Genomic DNA, 5,916 nt, shown 5'->3' on the forward strand with positions numbered 1-5,916 from the left:
GTTTCCTGCCGGAATCAAACCTCACACACCAGCACATCCGGCTGCAGCAGCGGGACCATAGAGAGAGAAGAGGGGAGGCCAGAGCGTCTCTAACTACCTTCTCCTGAGTTTATGGAACAGTGACCCCTGGTGGGCTCCCAAGCAAGGTGCGGTGAGTGCCCCCTGGTGAGAGCTGCCGTGGTGCTGGCTGTGGGCTGGTGAGAAACATAGTGACAATCTCACCCCCATCTCCCACCGTATATAGTGCGGTCTGGTGATATACTCTGTGCTGTGTGTGTAGTGCCGTCTGGTGATATACTCTGTGCTGTGTGTGTAGTGACGTCTGGTGATATACTCTGTGCCCGTGTGTGTAGTGACGTCTGGTGATATACTCTGTGCCGTGTGTGTAGTGAGGTCTGGTGATATACTCTGTGCTGTGTGTGTAGTGACGTCTGGTGATATACTCTGTGCTGTGTGTGTAGTGACGTCTGGTGATATACTCTGTGCCCGTGTGTGTGCCGTGCCGTCTGGTGATATACTCTGTGCCCGTGTGTGTGCCGTGCCGTCTGGTGATATACTCTGTGCCGTGTGTGTAGTGACGTCTGGTGATATACTCTGTGCCGTGTGTGTAGTGACGTCTGGTGATCTACTCTGTGCCCGTGTGTGTGCAGTGCCGCCTGGTGATCTACTCTGTGCTTGTGTGTGTGCAGTGCCGCCTGGTGATCTACTCTATGCCCGTGCCTCTTATTTCCTCTTTCTGCTTCAGCTCGGAAGGTACTTCCTCTTTTACATGTGTAACGGGTATTCCCCCACCCAATCGCATGTAGAGTGTATGTGAGGGGGAACCTATATGTTACCAGGTGTGGTGCGTATACCTGCAGGTTCACAGGAGGCCTGAGCCTCCGCTGATGGGAACCTGAGGTGCTTCTCTGGAACGTTTCTTCGGTCAGCGCCTCCACCTATATAGGATTCTAGGAATATAGAATGTTCCCTACACAGGACCCACATATAGTAACCACATACACAGGAGTATAAGTATAACCGTTTACTATATGCAGAATCACACATAACACGTAATACACTTAGCAATAATAATAGTGACAGTGTCCTTCTATGACACTCACAGGCACAACTACCCACAGGCACACTATCTCACAGTGCCTTAACCTCCACACCTTATACCTTCCCCAACACCGTGTACCCAGAGTCCCACGAGTCCACTTAACAGACCCAGAACCTATAGGCGGGATCAGCGCCTGATGTACCGGTTTGGTTGGTGCACTTAAATACGATACCTGCCCCAGTGCTCCAGCACCTGAGGCTGCAGATTCTTCACAAAGGATCCGCCGCTCTGCGATCTCCTCTGTGACGTCCTGCAACTCTGCCTGGCGGTGGGTAGCTCCCGCATGGAGTGATCCACCTTTAGAAAGTCTCTTATATCTGCAGCCGCAGAGAATGATTCCTTATACACTGACCCTTCTTGTCAGAGCACACAGCATTGCAGCTGTGTCACTGACTGAACTGACTAAACTGACTGCTAACTGTCAGGGTTCTGCTCGCCACAAACCAGGGTCGGACCGCGAGGCTGAGGTGGGGTTGTAAAAGCACCGACCTGAGACCGCGCAGGCTGATCCGGATTGCGCAGTTCGTTGTCATACGTAGCAGAATCAGGAAAGGAGAAGACAGCGTCGTCGTTGTACAAGCCAGGGTCAGGACAGGAGACATCAGGATAAACATTGTTCAGGCAAGAGTTCGGCAACAGGTAGTCAGGAGAGCCCCGCTTCAGCTTAGGAGCGCGGGGTTGGCCTCTGCGTGAGCGACGACCATGGCCCATGGTACTGGTCACAGGAGATGGTAGGCAGACCAGAGTAGCACACCGCTTTGCTGCACGGGTGCACCAGTGCTACAGCGCAAGAGTCCTGAGCGGCTGGGGAATCCTCTGTAACAGCGCAGGAACCAGGACACGGCCTCTCTAGATTAGGGAAAGAGTAGGCCCCAGGAACCAGGAAGCTGAAGATACACAGGGAAACCTCCGCTTCAGTGCAGGAATCCAGGAGACTGAAGGACGCAGGGACGAAACCTCCGCTTCAGTGCAGGAATCCAGGAGGCTGAAGGACGCAGGGACGAAACCTCTGCTTCAGCACAGGAGAACAGGAAGCTGAAGGACGCAGGACGGAACCTCCGCTTCAGCACAGAAGAACAAGCGGGAGCTTGAAGGAAGCTGAAGGACGCAGGGCGGAACCTCCGCTTCAGCACAGGAGAACAAGCGGGAGCTTGAAGGAAGCTGAAGGACGCAGGGCGGAACCTCCGCTTCAGCACAGGAGAACAAGCAGGAGCTTGTGGCAGAACAGGTAGTGACATCCAGTAAGGACTATGCTCGGCAGGGAGCATTATGGGAAAGCAATACTTAAAGGCCCGCGGGCCAATCCCCGGTGGGGGTGTGAACTGTACTGCTCCAATGAGTGAATGCAAGTATAGGTTGCAGTGATAGGCTGCACAGCTGCAGTAGATACCAGAGGGAGTGTGTATTGCTTTGGTGAGTGAATCCAGGCTGCAGCAAACCTCAGGAGAACTGTTCCAGAACTGCACCGGTCTGCAAGGTAAGGCAACCAGTAAACCGTGGAGCGGATTCCTTACACTAACAGGGCAAAATCCCTACCTAAGGGGCCTTCCCTAAAGCAGTCACAAGCTGAAGGGGAGTGGGGTCTAGCTGGGGCTTAAGGGGAGACTTCTGGCCTAGTGCAGGAGGCTACTTTCCTCCCTGCACAAACACACTCTCCCCTCTCTGTGTCCCAGCTCCTAACTGACAATCCCTGTCTGCACACAACATTGTATCTTCTTTGCAGCATGAGAATCTGTCAGCTCTTATTGGCTGTCTGGCTGCCTGTGACCAGGGTGAAAGTGCAGTCCCCAGAGGCTGCTGGGAATTGTAGTCCTTGGTACATCTCTTTCCTATGGGGACCACGTGCGCGATCTTTACTGCGCATGTCTGAAGCTGTAATGGCCGCCGCTACTCTTAACTGAGCATGCGCAACTTCCCAGAGCTCCTGCACACATGTAATGGCCACCGCTACCTTTGCCAACCTCTGCGCATTGCGCGAACCTCGCGCCAACCACAACATGGCCACCGTGACTGCTCTGCTTACGCGCAAGCCTCCGCACATGTGCGAACACATTAAACAGGGTGGCGTCCTGCCGCAGCTGCCACCGGGAGCCCCCAGGAACGCGCTCGCCCCCGCAGCAGCACGCACGCAATGGGGAAAGAAACCGGCAGACAGGGGGACCGGAGGGACCCTGGCTACAATCTCCCCCTGGTGGAAATACCAACGGCCCCGCTTTGAGGACAGCATCACACAGTACAATAAAGTTATATAATGAAAATGCAGTGCATAGTATATACAACTTATCACAGGTGCTTTAATGTCAACAGTGCATAACTTAATCACAACAGTTATACCCGAGACCAGCTGAGTGTTAGCTGTTTGCTGAGACCAATTGTGGGGTGCCCCTAACTGATAATGTGGGGGTACCTCACGTTGATTTTTTGTGAGCCTCCGCAAACTCATGGTCAGGTGCAACAGTCACTGGTTCCATACTACTTCCTCCCCCTGGTGGAAGGAATAGCACAGTGTCTCTTGGCCAGACCTTTACCCGGCCATCCGCGGCATGGATGCGGTAGGCCAGGAGATCTTGACCTTTTCCGCGGTCCACCACACGGTGAATGGAGCGCTCCTTTTTGTGCTTAAAGGAGGCAAATGTCAATGGGGTATTCACAACACAGTCCTTGTCCCTAAGCACTTGGGAGGCTTCCACTGGGAAGCAAGCAATTAGCAAAGTCTCTGTACTCAATGTCTTTACCACATCCTGCAGGAGGTAAATGGTTGGTGCCTCACCACTTTGGTGATTCACGGTGGCCAACAGGTCCTCGGGGACGCTGTCACTTCCCACCTCGGCTGTTTTGGGACCTGTCTCCGGCACTTCTGGGGCAGTCCACTCACTTTCTGGAAACTCGGGAGTGTTGGATCCCAGTCCTGGGACCATTTGGGTTGGAGCGCACGGACTCACACTCAGTTCAGTTATGATAGCGGTTATGGTGACACACGGGCCCACCGTCAGGTCATGAGCATTAGTTGGGGCCTTTTCCACGGCTGCCTCCATTGGAGCCTTTGGGGAGTAAGGAGGTTCCTCACCACTCCGCTGGCTTGCGATGGGTTCCTCTTCCTCCGGTCCCGTCTCCGGATGTCCCTCCGACACACTGGGAGTCGCCACGGCCGTGGGACTCTTCCACGGCTCTGGCCGCACCAGCGCTTGCTGCCGAGGGATGTCGATGTGCAGTGGGCCCACAGCTGGGTCCGCATCATATGCTTCAGCTTCACTGGGGTGGTTGGCCGGCTGACGAATCACTACGGCTGGTTGGCTGCTGTCATCAGTAGACAAGGGTGGGGGTAGGGACACCTCCTCAAGGGAACAGCGTCGGGGCGCCTCGCATTTACTGGCGGCAATCGGCATGAAGCAGTCCTGCTCCGGCGGTACCACTGGTAGCGATCCCCATTCTCCCTGGGCAGTCACTTTACCCTTCGTTGATTCCGTCATCTGTGGTTCCGTCTGTGGAACCGCGATTAGGGCGCACGGGCCCTCCGTAGTTGAGGTAGGTTGGTTAGCCGCATCTTTCTCTGCGGGTTCCGTAGCACACAGCAGCACTGGCTTCAGAAACTGTGCTCCGCAGCAAACACATTTGGGACCCCAGGTCTGTTTGCCACCTGGGAAGTCACACTGGTTACAAACACATCTTATGCACCCCTCTTCATCCACCACTGCCACCCGGTATTCTATTGGTAGCCTAAAGTGGTTAAAGTCCATACCACCAGACAGATTCAAGTCCTTTTGTAGGCACGGGTACACAAGAAAGGATACTTTCCCTCCTTTTGATCGCCATACTCCATACAACTGAGGGTGTATTTCTCTGCATTCTGTACTTTCTTTAGTGGGATAATATTAATGTGAACCCCGCTTCAGCTAAGTAATGTGTGAATGTATATGGGTACGGTGCTTGTGGGTGACAAGGATGGGTATACAGCAAAGAAGAGAGAACCCACTATTAGCACTCAATACCTGCAAGCAATGTAATGTGAAAATCTTAAAAGTACTCTTTAATGCGCGCGGTCAGTACTGACGTGGCAGCCTTTCCTTTTCGCAGAGCGAGCAGCTGCCAGACCGCTCGCGTGCACTTCCCCTCCAAACCGGGCAGGAGTTTCTGTGGTTACTCAGGGAGCGCAGGGTAAGGCAGGACTTGCATATATACTTAGTTTAGTGGCACGAGTGTCCCTGACAGTGGAAGCACATTCATGAATATGTGCACAGGCATACCAACAGCCACACCATCTACAGCAGGGGTGGGGAACGTCCGGCCCGCGGGCTGAAATGATTTGGTCCGGCTCCCGTGCGGCCCTGCCCGTTATATTTAAAAAAAATAATAATAATAATAATTTTTAAAAAAATGACAGTGATTCAGCATGCGCAGAGCAGAGGTCCCGCAGGGTGTCCGGCCTGCTGCCTGTGAGCCCACTCCCCCCCTCTTTCCAATTTGGGATTGAGGGCAGGGAAGCCCCAACCCAGCATCCCCCGCGCTGTGCTGACCTGCGCACTACAAGAGGACAGCCAGTGCGGGGTTTACAGTGAGCAGTGCGGCTCTGCACTCGGCTGTCAGCTCAACCCGAGAAACCCAAACCACTGCAGGCTCTGCTGGAGGGGAGAGGAAGGGGGAGGAGAGGAGAGGAAGGGGGAGGAGAGGAGAGGAAGGGGGAGGAGAGGAAGGGGGAGGAGAGGAAGGGGGAGGAGAGGAGAGGAAGGGAGTGACGGCAAACAAGCTGAGGAACTTCCTTCTGGGACAGCATGAGGTAGGAAGAGCTGCACTGTATCAATAGTCAGTCTGGCCAC

The sequence above is a fragment of the Ascaphus truei genome, chromosome 2 (assembly GCF_040206685.1).
Source record: "Ascaphus truei isolate aAscTru1 chromosome 2, aAscTru1.hap1, whole genome shotgun sequence".
Classification (NCBI taxonomy): domain Eukaryota; kingdom Metazoa; phylum Chordata; class Amphibia; order Anura; family Ascaphidae; genus Ascaphus; species Ascaphus truei.